Here is a 19352-nt window from a genome sequence, read left to right as displayed (position 1 = left end):
CTGTACAACACCCAGTGCTGGTCACCACACGGATTCACTTTTTCTTTAGGACATCAACTGGGTTTGTACTTAACTTGGCAATCCTTTACTCAGTATTCATTCTTGCAGTGACTACAAATATTTTTCACACTATACTCCCCTGAATCAGATTAACCATGCCTTTGACACTCTCATTAGAAAGTTAAATATGATAGCCAAGATATGGAAACAACCCAATTGTTCACCTATGGATGACTGGATAAAGAAAATGCAGTGTGTATGTGTGCGCGCACGCGTGCACACACGAGTGCACATACATACGATGGAATTTTTTAAAAAATGAGATCTTGCCGTTTGTGACAACATGGATGGAACCTGAGGTCATTGTGCTAAGTGAAACAAGTCTAACAGAGAAAGACAAATATCATATGATCTCACATGTGAGATGTAAGAAAAAAAAAAGAAAGAAAGAAAGAAAAAAGAAAAAAAAAAGCTTCAGAGGTAACAAGAGCAGATTGTTGATTACCAGCAGCATGGTTGAGGGGATAGGGGTATGAAGAGGGTCAAAAGGTACAAGCTTCCATTTATAAAATAAGTACATCATGGGAATTTTTTAAAAGTTAAACGTTAGTGCTAACTTCTACAAAATAGTCTTAAAATGCCCAAATCCTACCTTTTATCAGGCACATTACCTCTCCATAAAAATCTTACAGAGATATGGGCGCCTGGGTGGCTCAGTGGGTTAAGCCGCTGCCTTCAGCTCAGGTCATGATCTCAGGGTACTGGGATTGAGTCCTGCATCAGGCTCTCTGCTCAGCAGGGAGCCTGCTTCCTCCTCTCTCTCTGCCTGCCTCTCTGCCTACTTGTGATCTCTCTGTCAAATAAATAAATAAAATCTTAAAAAATAATAATTAAAAAAAAATCTTAGAGATAGAAGCAAAGGGGACACTATTATTTTTGGCTTATCTTGTGCCTGAAACTCAAGTGTAGAACCCTATAGTAAATTGGGCTTACGACCTAAGGAAGGAAAATCGTCCTTCGCCTAACCCCAAGTCTCAATTGTATTAGTAAGCAGCTACCCCAGGTCTTACAAATGAAGAGAGTAAGGGGGCCAAACTTGCCTTTTGAGTCAGCTTGCCACCTGGAAAAAAGGAAAAAAAAGGGCCACACTCATGGGTGACCTTTTAGCAATTACTTACTTACTCTTTGGTAAAAGTGGTTTAATCAGTATTCTGAAATCTGTGACATTAACCACATGTGGTAGCAAGAAGGATGAGAACCAGCAGCAAAGGGGCTAATCCCCTAGATACCTAACAGAGTAGCAAGACCGATGGGACCAAGTTCCCAGAAAAGTTACAGTCTAGTCGGACAGGCCAGACTTTCCACTTCTGTACAGTAACAGAGCTGTCCACACAGAAGTGCTAGATTAGAGGAATGCAAGATTACTGAGGCCTGGGGTGTTCAGACTGAAATGTGATGGGGGGAACTGAAGGGGCTTTCTGGTGTTTCCTTTTTCCTTTTTTTAGTTTTAGGGAAGAAGAAAACGCAGGAATTTATAAAATAACTCTGGAGAGAAGAAGGGTACTGTGTCTCTCCTGGGATACCAATTCTAGTTCTCAAGAGTGTAGACACAGGAACAAGGGTGTTAATACACATTACGTGTATATTTAAATAAAATATGAAAAGGCGATGAGTGGGGAGGGGACAGCAGGCAGGAGAACCAGAGGCAGAAGGCTGAGTTCTAACACACACTGACAGCACCGTGCAATCCTGGGGAGAGGAGAAGGCCTCGCCCCCAGCAGTCAGGCCCTTTCTCTGTAAGCATGTCCTCAGAGCACTGATGATGGATGGCTCTCTGAACATTCCAGTGCTTGAAGTTCAGCAAATCTGAACAGCCCTCTAGACATCAACAGTAACTCCCCAGACACTCATGTTTATCTTCTTCTAAAAGAAATTAGACTGGGAGAATAAAAATAAAGGGAGATGTCATGGAAGATCTGTGTTTTTGGTTAGGGAGGAGAAAAAAGACTGTGTCACAGGGGTTTGAACCCCAGAGGAAGCAAACACTTAAGTGCTGTACTGTGTGTAGGGCCCAGAACCAGGAGGGAAAAGCCTGGAAGCCAGTGCTGGCAGAGCCCCCTAGCTGTCTTGGACAAGCCATCTAACCACCCTGCTCTTCCTTCCGTATCTGTAAAATGAGAGAATTAAATCAGGAGAATTATCTCCCAGTTTCCTTCCAACTCTAAGGTATTGAATACTAAATATTACAAGTACACGAAATTAAATTTAACAATAGAAGGAAAGAATAGGAAAGGAGTAGGGTTTAATTTTACCAAAATAAATCAGCAACAATCGTTGGATCCACCTCTTCAGAAAACATTTAAGTTCTTTACTTTCTGAACAGAAACCAAGCTATATGAGAGAATGGGGCTTACAATCATAGTCACAACACTGGGAAAAAATTGGGGGGAAAAAAACCCAACCCAATCCGTGGTCATTGTTTTATTAATGAGATGCTGCCTCCCAAACACAAACAACTACAGCAGTCTGGCTTTTTGGAGTTGGTGCTGGTGGTGTTTGGTTGGTTGTTGATTGGTTGGTTGGTTTTATTTAGGGTGGTGGAAAGAAAATACAATATCAAGTTAAATTTCTCTAAAGTTTGGAAGCATCTAACTGGAAATGTTTCCTGACTAAATTCAAGTCCCATCTAAGCTTGCATTTGGTTCCCTTCACACACTCTCCTCTCCGGAGCCTGGTTTTCTTCTCTGTACTTTGTGCCACCTGGTTTGCAGCTGAACAAAGAACAATCCTCTCCATTTTGCATTAGTCTTGCGTGAAGAGTTCAGAATAAAACAGTGATACCAAATGTGGCAGGCTCTTGAGAAAGTACAATTACACAGAAACAAATAGGGTATGTGTTAGCCTAAATATGTCTGGAGTGATTTATTATTTTTGTTACAGTTCAATAAGTTTTTGTCTTTGATGTGGAGATTTTCATTGAGGAAAATGTATGGTAAATTCCAACAGTAAAATAAACATTATAAGAGCATGGACTCTGGAGCCAGGCTGCCTGGGTTTGAAACCCTGTCCCAGCCCTTACTATTTATGTGGCATGGGTTAATTTGCTTCACCTCTCTGTGCTTCAGTTTCCTCAGCCATCAAGTAGAGGTAACAGTAAAACTTATCTCCTCAGTATCACGGGAATTCGTTTTTGTACTGCCCTTAGAATAATAGCAGCACACAGTCAATACTTCGTAAGTATTTATGAGTATGAACAAATATTTGTTAAATAAATAAGCTGGGGGAGGAGGAAGATCTGAATCCTTACTTTCTCATACACATTCCTTTTTTTTTTTAAGATTTTATTTATTTGAAGAGAGAGAGAGTGAGAGAGAGCATGGGAGGAGAGAAGGTCAGAGGGAGAAGCAGACTCCTCGTGGAGCTGGGAGCCTGATAAGGGACTTGATCCTAGGACTCCAGGATCATGACCTGAGCCAAAGGCAGTTCCTTAACCAATTGAGCCACCCAGGCACCCACACTTTCCCTTTTTTAACCATCAACCATGTCTCTCTTCTGCATCTTTATATTCCATAACCATGAATCATCTTTTTTCCTATCTTCTTCTCAGATATGCTCCTTCTTGTACTCCCTACTTATAGAGAAAATAAGAATCAAAGAACCATAGGGCAGGAAAGTATTTCTAATAGCTTTAGTCCTTTCATCTACAAGGAAAAGAAACTGAGACCCAGAGAGATTAAATATAGGTCCAGGGTCAAACAGCTAATGAAGGGCCACTACTTATCAGACATTTATAAGCTCCTTCTCCTCTAAAGCACAGTATTTCTGATACTGAGCCTACCCATTACTTCCACCTCTCCAGACTCTTACCCTTCTCCTCTTCCTCTTTTTTTTTTTTTCCTTTCTCTCTTTCTCTCCCTCAACCATACCTCACTCCAGTGGAGAGCTAAACACTGAGTGTCTTGCTCAAATCTGTTCTTTTTTTTTTTTTTAAGATTTATTTATTTATTTGACAGAGAGAGACTACAAGCAGACAGAGAGGCAGGCAGAGAGAGAGAGGAGGAAGCAGCCTCCCTGCTGAGCAGAGAGCCCGATGTGGGACTCGATTCCAGGACCCTGAGATCATGACCTGAGCCGAAGGCAGTGGCCTAACCCACTGAGCCACCCAGGCGCCCCTCAAATCTGTTCTTAATGGTCTTTCTTACCTGGTTGCCTGAATTCCCTTTTGCTGGCATAAATAATATGCCCATAGTTCTGAAACAAAAAAGGAAACCCAAGCTAGAATTAGAGTTTTTTACCTTTTTAAAAAAGAAGTTATATGTGAATGAGTTAAGAAAACATAAAATTTCAATCATGGGTGATTTTGCATTTAAAGAATTAACTTTCTTTAAAAGAATGAAGGTACCTGAAATTGACACTATTCTAGAATTCGAATCGATACTATTCTAGAATTCAAATGTGTATACACTGTATACACTTGAAATGACACACATGTTCAGGTCTCTGGATTCTTACTGGTTTCCATGCTGTGTTCTTTCAACCTTCTGGCCACTAGTCACTCAGCCACCTGGCCACTAGTCACTCAACCACCAAGGTATATACATCAGCATAATTTAATTATTTATCATCATTTTATTAAGTAACTACTATCTGCAAAGAATCTGGTGACACATTAGACAAAAAAAAAAAAAAAAAAGAAAAGAAAAAGAAAGAAAGAAAGGAAAGAAAAAAAAAAAAAAAGAGCCTAGCAGTGTAGTTTATACTTTAGTGGGATAAACAGAAAAAAAAACAACAATTAAATAAGTTTAAGTGTTAAAATGGAGTAAAACACATAAAAGTATCGGTCAACTGAGCCTCAGTCAAGAGTTAAATGCACAAAAGAAGAGAGTCTAATCCAGTTGGGTTGAGTTACATATAAGTAACTAATAAACAAATATGCATAATTACCAGTGAGATCACTGCTGCAAAGATGATGATCATGGTGCCATCGCAGATGAGAAAAAGGAACAAGGGGAGGCTCATTTATTTGGCATAGCTGGTAAGGTTTCTCTGAGGAAGTGGCCTGTGTTCAATGCAACCTGAAGAATGAGTTGAGTAAAAAGTGACTCAGGCAGAAGAACTGCATGAAAGGAGTCCTGACTGAGTAGAGAGCTCAGTGCTACTATGATTAAGGCTGACTGGGGGCCAGCTGTGCTTACTGGTTGTGAACAACAAGAGATGGTGCAGAGATGAGCCTGGTGGTAGAGACAGGAGCTGGAGCCTGCAGAGCCTCAAGGCAATCGTAAGGGTCTGTATTTTTTCCTAAGCAATGAAGAACCCTTGAAAGATGAAAAGCAAGGACATTACATGATCCTATTTGCCTTTTAAATAAATCACTGTGATTACCAGTGTGGAGAATGGATTGCAAGGGGATATGGGTATAAGGAAGGAGACCAATTGGGAAACTCTTCCAGTGGTGCATGGAGGGATAATAATGGATCAGACTAAAGTAAGAAGGCAGTGAAGACATGGGAGCAAGTCAATCAATTCAAGACGTGTTTTGGGGTTGAATACATATATGGTTTGATAAATTGGAGGAGGGCGACATTATTTATGAAGGATACTTTCAAGTTTTTAGCCTAAATTTTCTTTCTTAATTTCACACAGTACTTTTTTTTTTTTTCCTTTTCTTCATTCTCTGGTCATCTTTCCTGTACCCCTGGTACATTACAGAAAGAAGCAAAATAATAGAACCAGGCTATTCTCTTAAAGTTTGCAAGCTGTAAGACTTCACATTGGATAAAAATGTGGTCCAGCTCTATAAATATGTTTTCATTATGATTTAAGATTGTCCAGGATTTGTCAAGCTATCTCCTACTAGCTGCATCTAAAATTCTACCAATAGATTATCCATTTGGTCCTATACAGCATTCCATTTCTTAGAAATTTCCAGGCAAAATGCAAATATTCTAGGTAAGGCCAATGCTATATGTCTTTCACTTACCTTAGAAAGAAATATTTTAGCAGAGAGCTGAGAGGAAGTCCTTCGCTAGGTTATATCATAAGGTTGGGAAATGTGAAAGAAAAAGAAGGGCACTAAGAAGGGAAATGAAGGACACCAACTTTTGGCTTCTTCAGAGTTCGGCTGATGACCAACAGTGGATGTTACTTACTGATTAGAATGTCATTTTCTTAAAATTTGCATACATGCATATTCAGGTGGATAATCAGTTGATGCAAATAAGAGAGATACATCTAGTAGATATTAGAACACATTTAACAGTTGAGAGGAAACCATGCTGTGCTTATAAACATGACTGCAGAGTATTGTGTGATGTTCTTTTCTCCACACATCAAAAAAAAAAAAAAAAAAAAATCAAGAATGAAACTAACTATGCTGGAAGAGCACATCCAGTGAGAAGTTTGGGGGAAAAAAGGTGTTTGGAGCAATTAAAAGCAAATGCTTTAAAGTAAAAAAGAGGGCGCCTGGGTGGCTCAGTGGGTTAAGACGCTGCCTTCGGCTCAGGTCATGATCTCAGGGTCCTGGGATCGAGTCCCGCATCGGGCTCTCCGCTCTGTGGGGAGCCTGCTTCCCTCTCTCTCTCTCTCTGCCTGCCTCTCTGCCTACTTGTGATCTTTCTCTGTCAAATAAATAAATAAAATCTTAAAAAATAAATAAATAAAGTAAAAAAGAAAGAAAGAAAGAAGAAAAGAAAAAAGAAAAATCACTGGAAGTTAAGAGAAATTCACCAAGGACAGAGACCCAAGAAAATCAGTGCAAGATTTTCTGTGAAGTCCGATTTTGACTCCTTATGTAACTAAAAAGATTATACAGTAAAAATAATACAGTCACAAACTTGAAAACTTATAAGCAATTATATTAAAATTTTAAATAAAAGTTCAGTTATTTCATTCATTTATTCATAATTCACAAACCATTTATTGAAACTCTACTACATAGATATGGAACATTTTAATTCATTTTCTCCTTCACTGAATCTTTTCAGCAACTGTTTATTAAGAACCTACCACTCCCTGTGGACATAGAAATAATAAGACTGATAAGGACTCTGTCCTCATTATAGCTTATGTTCTAGTGGCAGAAACAGACAACAAACATGTCATCAGATAAATAGGTAAGAATTTCTAATAAAGTTCAATAAAGTGGTAATGGGATGGAGTATAACTAGGTAAAAGAACAGAGGAGTTAAGGAATATTGCAGCTACAGTCAGTGAAGGTCACTTAGAGGGCATAATATTTTTTTTTTAGAGATTTTATTTATTTATTTGATAGAGATCCCAAGTGGGCAGAGAGACAGGCAGAGAGAAGGGGGGGGAAGCAGGCTCCCTGCTGAGCAGAGAGCCCAATGCAGAGCTCGAAGCAGGGCTCAATGCAGGGCTCGATGAAGGGCTCGATGCAGGACTCGATCCCAGGACCCTGGGATCATGACCTGAGCTGAAGGCAGAGGTTTTAACCCACTGAGCCACCCAGGCGCCCCTAGAGGGCATAATATTTAAACTGAGATGTGAGTGAGAAGAAACTGACCATGTGAATATTTGGGAAATGAGCATCCACGCAGAGGGAACAGCAATGGCAAAGATCATGAGTGGGGAAAAGCTCTCTATGTTTAAGGGACAAAAGAAAGCAAACGTGGCTGGACGATCAGGACTAATTTTGTGTAGGTAGTGATGACTATGGTGGAGAATCACAGGCAATGGATTCTGGGGAACTCGAAAAACACAAAATTGCAAAACACAATATTGCATTTCAATTGTATTCTAGTCACAAAGAGAAGCTATAGGAAGGTTTTAAGCAAGACCTGATGTTATCTATGATCAGATCTGTTGTGGGAGAAACAAAAATTTTTTTTAAAGATTTTATTTATTTATTTGATAGACAGAGATCACAAGCAGGAAGAGAGGCAGGCAGAGAGAGAGGAAGGGAAGCAGGTTCCCCGCCAAGCAGAGAGCCCAACGCGGGGCTCAATCCCAGGACCCCAGGATCATGACCTGAGCTGAAGGCAGAGGCTTTAACCCATTGAGCCACCCAGGTGCCCCGAAACAAAGATTTTTTAAAACATTTTTCCCCATTCAGGAGGGACAGAGGAACTCAGAGGTATAGTCAGTCCAACTTTCCAACTTATGTGGGAGGATAATAGGAATCCATGGGGTAGGGGGAGCTAAATCATGTGGTGCTTCCTCCTCTCTCTCTCTCTCTCTGCCTGCCTCTCTGCTTACTTGTGATCTCTGTCAAATAAATAAATAAAATCTTTAAAATTAGTTAATTAATTAATATAAATAAACAGAGTAATCTGAGGCACTGTCAAAATCAAATTTAACCATTGGAATAGATGCAGAAGGAAGGTCACTAGGCTGATGAAACAATCCAGATAGCAGTTGATCACAACCTAAATGAAGTTGTGCCAGGAACAGTAATACTGATAGCTTGAACATACTGTGACACTCTTTTAAGTAATTAACAGCTATTAACTCATTTAACGGTCACAAAAATCCTCTAAGGTACAATCTATTCCTATCCCCATTTTGTAGATAAGGAAACTGAAGGAGAAAATAGTTAAATAACTTGCCAAAAAGTAATAGAACAAAACAGTAATAAAGGTAGTAAGCAATAAAACTGGGAGGATGAAGGGAAGGAATTCAAGAAATATTTAGAAGAAAAAGTATTCAAAGAAATACCTAAGGAAAAAATTAGCAACATTTTTTAAGTAGAAAAAGTTAAGAAAATCCCACATTTCCAGTTGTGCCTTGGGTATTTGACTAGGGTACTGAATGAGGCAGAAAAACAGTTCATAAGACACTATCAAGTCTGCCGAGAAGCAGATCATTCAGTTGGAGATTCTGAGGCATCTGTAGAGTATCTAAATGGGTATCTGAGTGAGCAGGAATTTGGAAAACTAGTTTAAATGGCAAGAGAGAGGTTTAGGACAAAGATATAAAACTGCAAGCCGCTGGGTATATAAATGGAAAAAAAAAACATGAAAAACTTTAACAGAAAAGGTACATTTACCAATAGCATAAATAGGAAACATTACTGGGATTCAGTAGGCATCCAGTTCTTCCCTAATGAGCCATCAGTCCTCTAAGTTTCAGGTATAAACTTAGGTCAGGGGGGAAAATAAAAACAAAAAACAGAGAATTTTATGGTCAATTTAGAGAAAGAGTAAATACAGTATTTTAGTTGCTTACAGTTTTTAAAGAAAACTTTATCTTAAAGCCAGTATGTAATTTAGAGTTCAACCAACTAAAGTATTTCAAGCTGTAGAGTTTGCTGAAATTGATGATGGAATTCTTATTACAGATTTACTTAAGAATGGAAAATTGGTGGGTAGAATTTTATTTTAAGGTGTAAAATATGCAAGAATCATTCTTTTTCTGGGAACTACCAATCATCTAGTCAAAAGTGATGAAAACTAAGAAATAATGAGGAACAAAATAAATCCTCTTTGTACCTACCATGTCACTGAAAATCCAATATAAAATATTTTTTCACTAGGAGATCTTTTTCCTACAAGATATGACTTTGGAGTCCAAGTACAGAAATCCTCCTAACTATAATAATATAATGTGTAGAAAATTAAGAAATTGGCAGGTACAGGTTAAACAAGAGAGGGAGACTAAATTCTACGGAAAAGAATGCCATTTTTGGTTTGTCGGGAGACCAAAGTGAGCTCTTAAACATGTTCTCTAATGTAGGGTCTCTGTCTCTCAATCAGAGAAAAGATGGAGCAAGAAACAAAATGACAAGTTTAGGATATAACCATACATAAACCTACTAGTTTATTCTTAAATTTACTGATACATTTTACAAAGTATTATGGCTGCAACATGCCTATATCTCAATGTTCCATTGCCAGTCACTATTCAGATAGGCAGAGAGATGGACAGACAGAATATATGCACAGAGATCTATGGATATAGTCGACCCTTGAACAACACAAAGGTTAGGAATGCTGACCCCTGCACAGTCGAAATTTTGTCTATAAATTTCAGCTGTCCAAAACCTTAACCACTAATAGCCTATTGCTGACAGGAAGCTATGCTGATAACATCAGCCAATTAATATGTATTTTGTGTGTTATATGCATTATATGTTATATTTTTACAATAAAGTTAGCTAAAAAAATAAATTATTAAGAAAATTATAAGAGAAAATACATTTATAGTGCCATATTGTATTTAGCAAAAAAAAAAAAAAAATCCATGTATAAGTGGACCCATGCAGTTCAAACCTCTGTTATTCAAGGGTCAAATGTACCTTCTAACTTATGTCCTTTGATTCAGTTCCATTTTCAACTCTTATTACCCGTTTTTCATTTATTCTGAATCTATTTCTCAAATTCAGGCACTGAAAATTAATAGAATACCTCATATATGCCTGGAGATAAGATATGAATACAATGCAGTCTTTGCCCTACAGATAAGGACAGATTAGGGCTTGCTAATTTCTCTCCTTGCTAACTATACACTTTCTTTTTTCTGCCTCCTTTAACAAAGAAAAGGCCATCCTTAACAACTAATAAGGTGCCCAGATTATACTTTTTAAAATTTATGCTGTTCTCTATAATACTAAGAATCCAGTAATTCTTCCTTTCATTGAATTCACAGCACTTATTGTTTCAATAATATATTTGACTATTAATTGTTCATGGTCCTATAGTACCTCTTGTATCACCATTCTTCATAAGGCATTTTCAGATTCTATCATTTGTATATATCTTATATCCTCAACTGGCTTATGAACTGAAGTTAGCAGTCTTATGTTACTCTTTCTTGTACCTCTCTACCAAGCCAAAAAGAATTCCTTGAACCTAGAAAGTCTCAATAATTATTTCTTGACCAGTCAAACTGTCTTTGAAAGATCAACAAACTTGTTTCAAGACAAGATTAGTTCACTCGTTCATTCAATCAAACAAAAATTGTTCAGCACTTACTATGTGTCAGGCATTACACCTGAAATGTAGCAATGAGTTCAGCATAGACCCTGAATTCTTGAAGCTTACATACTATAAGGGACAAGGACAATAATTAAATGCCCCGATAGATAATACAATGTCAGGTATTATCAGTGCTCTGAAGACTAAAACAGGCCAAGATAATACAGAGGAATCAGAATGATAGGGTAAGTTCTCTCTGAAGAACTGACATATGAAAAGAGATCTACCTGCCCCGGAGTGACTGCTAAATACAAAAACCTGAGAGTAAAATGTCCTTGGTGAGTTAAAGACACAGCAAGAGAACCAGAATACCTGCATCAGAATGTGCTAAAAGAAGAGGAATAGAGCAATGATGCCTGCGTGGCTCAATCAGTTAAGCATCTGTCCTCAGCTCAGGTCATGATCCCAGAGTCCAGAACCAAGTCCCTTTTCTGGCTCCTTGCGTGGGGAGCCTGCTTCTCCCTCTGCCCACCACTCCCCCTACTTGTGCCCTCTCTCTCTCTCTAATAAATACAATCTTTTAAAAAAGAAGAAGGAGGAGATGGAGAAGGAAGAGGAAGAAAGGAATAGAACAGGTTTGGGAAATTATTCAAGAAATTCATTTTCTTAGACTAGACCTCAAAGTAGTCTATGACTTGGGGTGACATCCTTGCCTTAAGATTATCAGTTTGGCTAATAACACCTATCTTAACCCACAGATCTGATCAATATAAAAGTAGAGAGTATACATGAAAGCATTTTGAGCAATTATAAAAGGTTATGATTATCATCTTAAATCATTAACTTCAGTTTTAAGGTTGTCCAGTGGGTTCCACTACAAAACCTCATTTCTTTCCTCCTCTAATTTTCCTTTAATAACAGAGCATCAACTATTTAAAGCAAAAATTAATGGAACAAAGAAACATAGATAAATCTATAATTGTGGTGGAAATTTTAACATGCTTTTCTCAATAACTGATGGAACAAGCAGACAAAAAAAATTTAATGATACACAACAGTAGAAAAAGGAGATATACAAACTTGACCTAATGGACATATATAACCATGCACCTATCTACTGCAGAATATATACATTCTTTATAAATTCACCTCAAACATTTAATGACCAAATAATGAGTCATAAACCAACTATCAACAAATTTCTAAGAAAATTTTATGGTGAATGTGTTATGGACTCAATGCAATTAATCTCTAGATCACTATTTTTTAAATATCATAAAACCTCTAAGGATCAGAACCATTTCTGAAATCAGAAAAGAGTACAAATGAAAAGAACTTAAAATAGAAGATACCAAAATTTTGAACAACTGTTTATTTTAAAGAAATTATAGGGGCACCTAGGTGGCTCATTGGGTTAAGCCTCTGCCTTTGGCTCAGGTCATGATCTCAGGGTCCTGGGATTGAGCCCCGCATCAGACTCTCTGCTCAGCAGGGAGCCTGCTTCCCCCTCTCTGCCTGCCTCTCTGCCTACTTGTGATCTCTCTGTCAAATAAATAAAATCTTTTTAAAAAAATAAAGAAATTATAGTCCTTAATGGCATAAATTTTTAAAAAAGGAAAAAGATAGAAAAATGACCTGGACATTAATTTCAATAAATTAAAGAACATCAAATTGAAGTCCAAAAAAAGTAAAAGGAAGTCTAAGTATCTATGGAGAATTTCATGTATAAACACAGTAGAGGGGATTGGCTCTTGAAACTGGCTCCTTGAAAAGACAAATAAAACTGATAAACCATTAGTGAGCAAGGAGAGAGAAGACACACACTTATTAGAAATGATAAAAGGAACATCTTGCAGACATTAAAAAGATTAAGAAGATCCAATGAACAGCTTATTACAATAAATATAAATTTGGGACAAATGGATAAATTCCCAGAAAAATATAACTATGACTCAAGGAAAAAGAGGAAATATGAATAATCTTACAGCCATGAAAGAGACTGAATCAATAATGAAATGTCTTCCCACAACTAAACTCCAGCAAATGGTTCCATTAGCCAGTTATCCAAATATAACTCATGCTTATTCTAAGAGGCTAGCATGCTTTGATATCAAAACCCAAAGGACCAGTACGGAAAAGGAAAATTACAGGTCAACCTAATTATAAACAATAGTGCAAAAAACCTCAGCAAAATAGTGGCTAACTAAATCCAAAAACATAAAGAAAGGATAGTACATTTTAACAAAGGAGAATTTATTCCAAGAATATGTTCAGTTTAACATAAAAAAGGGCAATTCATTTAATTCACATTATTTCAATGCAAAAAATGCAGGAAAACATTTAATAACATCCAATATTTGTTCATGGTAAAAAAAATATTTCGCAAAAAAATAATAAAAGAGAATATCTTAATCTGGGAAAGGAGAATTTGACAAACTTTTCCTGGTTAATGAACCAGAAAATAAGTATTTTCAGCTTTGCAAGCCACATGATCTTTATTACACTACTCAGCATTGTCATTGTGTCATGAAAGCAGCTATAGACAATATTTACATTAATAGATATCATTGTGTTCCAATAAAACTTTATTTACAAAAACAGTTGGCAGGTCAGATTGGGTCATGGATAGTAGATGGCCAACTCCTCAGTAAAAGACTGTCTATAAAACATCCTAGTATTTATCACAATTAATGGTGAAACCACTTCCTTTAAAACAGAAACAATACAAAATTCCCCACTGTTATAACTGTGAATCACACTGCATTTGAGGTTCTGGTCAATGCAATTAGGTAAGAAAAATAAATAAAAGGTACAAGAATTGGACAGGAAGAAATAGAACTGTCATTATTTGCAGAAAATATAATTTTGAATATACAAAATCCCAAAGAATTTAACAGATTGCTCTAATAAGGAGAACTTAGCATAGTTCCTGGATATAAAATTCAATATAAAAATGTATTCTTACAAGAAATAAAATATAGTGATATTGTTTACAAATAATATAAAAAACAAGTTACCTAAGAATATATTTATTAAAATATGTATGACTTCTACAGAAAAATTTATGAAATTGAGAAACATTAAGAAGGGCCAAATAAACAAAGAAAACATGTTCATGAATTGTAATCTCTATATTTTAGAGATATCAATTCTCCCCTGCTCTACAGATTCAATACAGAGGGGAAAAAAAATTCCAAAACAGTCATTTTGTGGAGTCTGACAAGCTGATTCTAAAAATATACAAAATTCCAAGAAGTCAGAATAGTCAAAACATAAGAACAAGATAGGAAGACTTGCTCTCATAGATATCAAAACTTATTTTGAAGCTCAAGTAAATGGAAAAACATAGTACCACTCCAATGGTGGAGACCTAGGAAAACCAGGCCACACTGGTATGAGAACTTATATGTAACAGAAGTACCACTGTTGGTAGACATAGCAGATTTTTAAGTAGATGGTGCTAATATAATTGAATATCCATGTAAGATGAAAGAAAATCAGATTCTTATTCACAAAATACTAAATCAATCAGACTAAAATGAAAATATTAAAACTATAAAACTTTAGAAAGTACAGAAACATATCCATATGACCTTAGAGTAGAGAAGAATTTCTTAAAATAAAATACAAAGAAAATTGTCCATGAGGAAAGTGGTTAATAAATTCTTCCACATAACATTAAGGACATCTGCTTATCTAAAGAACTATAAATAAAACGAAAATACAGGGATGCTTGAGTGGCTCAGTCAGTTAAGTGTCTGCCTTCAGCTCAGGGCATGATCCCAGGGTCCTGGGATCAAGTCTTGTATCCGGCTCCTTGCTCAGCCAGGAGCCTGCTTCTCCCTCTGCCTGCCACTCCCTCTGCTTCTCCACTCACTCTCTCTCTCTCTCTCTCTCTCTGACAAATAAATAAATAAAATCTTTAAAAAATTAAAAGAAAATGAAATTATAAATCATAGGATGATATTTACTATATATAAACACAAAAAGAAACTAGTATCTTCACTATAAAAAAACAATTCTTATAGGTTTAAAAACAAATATGGTAACATTCATTGCAAAGAATTTACATGGACAAAACAAGTAAAATAAAATAAAAAATAATACAATCAAAAAATGGGCAAAATTTTTAATGAGGCAAAGTGGCAAAAAATAGTCTAAATGCCAAATAAACATAAAAGTCAAATCTCAATATCATTAGTAATCAGGGTCATGAAAATTTCCATAACCATTTTATATCCAACAGATTAACCAAAATTTTTAGTTTAATTATACTAAGTATTAGTAAGGATGTGGCAATGAAAACTCATATACTACTGGAAAATGATTTAACATTATCTTGTAAAATTGAAGATTTATATTTCCTTTAACTCAACAATTACACATCTAGAGCAACTGGTATATGTGTGCACTAGAAAATAAGAAAAAGACTGGTCATAACTGGAAATACACCAAATGGACCCCAACACCAGGGTACATTTAATTGTAATAGAGCCAAATAATGAAATACTACACAGCAATGAACATGGATGAACTTTATATAGCTATAGCAAATACAACAATGTGAATATGTTTCACAAATATAATACTGAGATACAAAAGCTAGAGGAAAAGGAATACATAATTCCATTCAAACAATGTTTTTTAAAAATAGCTAAACTAAAATGTAGTTTTTAGAGATGCATATATAGGTATTAGTATCTCCTTTCTTTTCATTACAGTTCTAGGACAAAAGAACACAAAATAGATACCTGCAGGTCAAAGAGGTGGGACAGTGATTACGAAGGGACAAAAGGGGTTAAGATTCTAGATGAGCTGGCCAGCTTCTATTTCTTGACCTTAGTGGTAGCTATACAATGTTCACCACAGAACTGTCTGTTCACATGACAAATATTTGTTTTATAAACTTTTCTCTATACATACCATATTTTACAATAAAGAAAAAAAGCAAAACAAAACAAAACATCAACAAAAACAAGACTACTACAGCAGATCCTTGAACAATATAGGTTTGAACTACACAAATCCAATTGGAGGCAGATTTTTTTCCTTATATAAATACACTAAATATACTTACTCTTTCTTATGATTTTTTAAAGATTTATTTATTTGAGAGAGAGAGAATGAGAGAGAGTGAGCATGAGAAGGGAAAGGTCAGAGTGAGAAGCAGACCCCTTGCTGAGCAGGGAGTCTTATGCAGGACTCTATTCCTGGACCCCAGAATCATGACATGAACTGAGAGCAGTTGCTCGACCAACTGAGGCACCCAGGCACCCTTTCTTATTATTTTTAATAACATTTTCTCTAGTTCATTTTATTGTAATAATATAGTATGTAATACATATATCATATAAAATATGTGTTAACTATGTTATCAATAAGTCTTCAGTCAATAGCAAGCTATTAATAGTTAATAATCTCTGGGGAGTCAAAAGTTATATGTGAAATTTTCTACTACATGAGGCACTGGTGTCCCTAAAGGACACTTTTGTATATATCTATATCTAGATATTACAAAAAGGATATGTGAATTTTCTACTATATGAGGCACTGGTGTCCCTAAAGGATCAATTGTTGTAATATCTAGATTCTTGTTCACTGAAACCTTGAGTGCTCATTCTGTTGTACCAAATAGCTTTCATATAATTTTTGTATTTTATAAATTATATTTTCCCCACTTAAATGTATTCCCCTGTATTACCAAACTTCATTTTCTGGAAAATATGAGACCTCATGATGTTTATTTATACTATAACAAATTTATAGATTTAAAAAAAGCACAATATGCAGAGTAACAGTCTTTCCCAACCCTACCCTCCAAAAGTAGCTAAGAAAAAAACTTGACCTGATGTAGAACACACAATGGCATGGATATACAAAAGAGGTATGAGGGTTTGTCTATCTTTAAACAGACAAAAATATGTAAATGACTATCACACAATTTGTACATACAGTCGATAGACTGTTTAGGGCACTCCAATATGACTGACTACTCAAAATACATTATTCTTTTGCATAAGTTTGCAAACTTTACCAAAAAGTACTATATAGAGAGGATGTAAGAGAGTTTATGGGTTTAAGTTAATAGTTTCAAAAGCTAGAGTTTCATCCACTTCTTAAATGTAAATCCTACATACCTTATAAAAGGCAATTATATTTAATGTCATAGTAAAGTCTAAACTCCCTACATTAACAAATAAGAATTAAAAATGGCATTAGTGGATACATTACAAAATTATTAAGGTAGTAGTATTTTTTTGACAGAATTTTCATGGAGCTATATTAATCTGACAATCCTCTGTGCCTAGAATCTGTCTTCTCAATTCTATTTTGAGACTTCTGGCCATTTCTCTGATAGCAATGCCAATAGAGTTGCCAGTTGCCATTAATCTCAGTTCTATGAAAGAATAAATCATTACCACAAGCAATTAAACAATAAATGCATTAAAGTAAGACCAATTAGAGCTAAGTCTAGACATTCACCACGTAGTTATGAGACAGGCTTGTCATAACCACTTCAACTTTAACTGCAAATGCCTTTAATAATTCTTTCCAACAGAGGCAAGACTGAGGAGTCTGTTGTGGGAGTACCCAAATTCAATAGAGTTTAAGTTGAAATACTCCATCAGGAATTTCAGTTGTATGTCTGCAAGGCTTTCCTGTACCATTAATTTGTATGCACAGAATTGGTCCTGAGCTTTGTTTGCCAATAATCTACCATACACAACCACTCCGAGATTTTTAACTGTACACGCTCTTTTCCACATTCCCCATCTCTAATACATTGCTTTGTAAAGATGAAGGGAGTTCACAGCCTGTAACTATGTGATTTTTCTTTCCTTGAGGTAGTCAACATTATACAGAAAACTGATTTCAGTTTTCTGTATAATTTTGGATTTTGTGGGATTAAAAATATCTGAGGTCTTTCTGAATTCAGTAGGTGATCTTTACAAATATATCAATTATTGTTTCCTGATATTTCCTTTTTTTTAAGATTTTATTTATTTGTCAGAGAGAGAGAGAAAGGAGAGAGAGCACAAGCAGGGGGACAGCAAGCAGACGCAGAGGAAGCTGAGCAGGGACCCCAACGTGGGACTCAAGCCAGGGACCCTGAGATCATGACTTGAGCTGAAGGCAGATGCTTAACCAACTGAGCCACCCAGGCATCCCTGTTTCCTGTTATTTCTTAATACTTTGAATGTATGGATGAATTTATGTACTTTCTAGGAGAACCATGAATAAATTCTCTGAAGCTTTTGTGGCTGTTAATCTAGTTGCTGCTGTCTAGTTTCATATGCCGTATTTTAATTACCTCAAAACACTTTTTTTTTACCCTAAGGAAATAGAGAAATAATGTAGTCATTTATCTAATGACTTGTAGGCAGATGCAGATTCTAATTTCTTCTATCTACTGACATATCAACAGCTTTTCTCATTAAGATAACAAAAGGACAGGAAAGCTGTAAATATAGATGTTAATATTCCAATTTTGTTGACAGGGAAGAGATTAGGGTTGGAGAGAGGGAGCCTGATGGAGCAAAAGGAACCCTCCTTGAAAATACAAGCAAAAATAGAAATGCCTTTAAGCGTAACAAGTGATTATGGGGATCAGAGGGTTATGAAATGTCATATTTTTATTTATTGCCATTAATAAGATAGTGCTCAATAAAGGCAACTACAATGGGGCATAATATTGAGAATCTGCCCTGTGTTTAGTGCCAGTGAGATACACAGAGGGAGCACAGTGTTTTGATACAGGTACAAAACACAGACAGGTATCCCCCACCCTCGCTCCCATCAGGGTGAGCCAAAATCCCAAATTGGTTTCTAACCTTAGTGACTTAAAAATACACTACTCAACAATTACCTAACAATTGCATCAATAATTAGCGGATCACATATGTCCAGTCTACATCCTGAAATGAGCATCAGAGTTACAAACAACTTAAACTGCAAGCAAAATATCCCATGCATACACATACATATCACAAAACTTTCTAGGAAGAGAATCCATAGCATTTATAAACACATTTTTTAAATGCATACAATCTTGCAGAATGTTTAATATATTTGAGATTTACGTCATTTTTAGTTCTGGATCCCATCAGAATAAACTCTATTCATGCAGACAGAAGAAAATATTTCATTAGGGTTATGTAACTAAACATCTCAAGACTTTATTTTATTTAAAAAAAAAAAAAGGTTTGAGTGGATTTTTTTTATCTAACTATATCAAGCACTATAAACAGTATACTTTAAAAATAACTAAGGAAACTATGTCTTCTTGAATTGAGATTTTGCCAACGCAAAGAAATAGCTCATATTTTCATCTATCATTGCAGACTTGTTACAGGAATTAGTAACAGGAATGTAATGAGAGGAACATGAACTTTTAACAATGGTTGAACCATACTCTAGCCTTGTTCCAAGACTGCTGTCACCCAGAAGATCTTATTATGACAGTTTAAAATGTCTTCACTG

This window comes from Mustela nivalis, assembly GCF_964662115.1.
Source record: "Mustela nivalis genome assembly, chromosome: 7".
NCBI lineage: Eukaryota > Metazoa > Chordata > Mammalia > Carnivora > Mustelidae > Mustela > Mustela nivalis.
Note: the sequence above shows the minus strand (reverse complement) of the source record.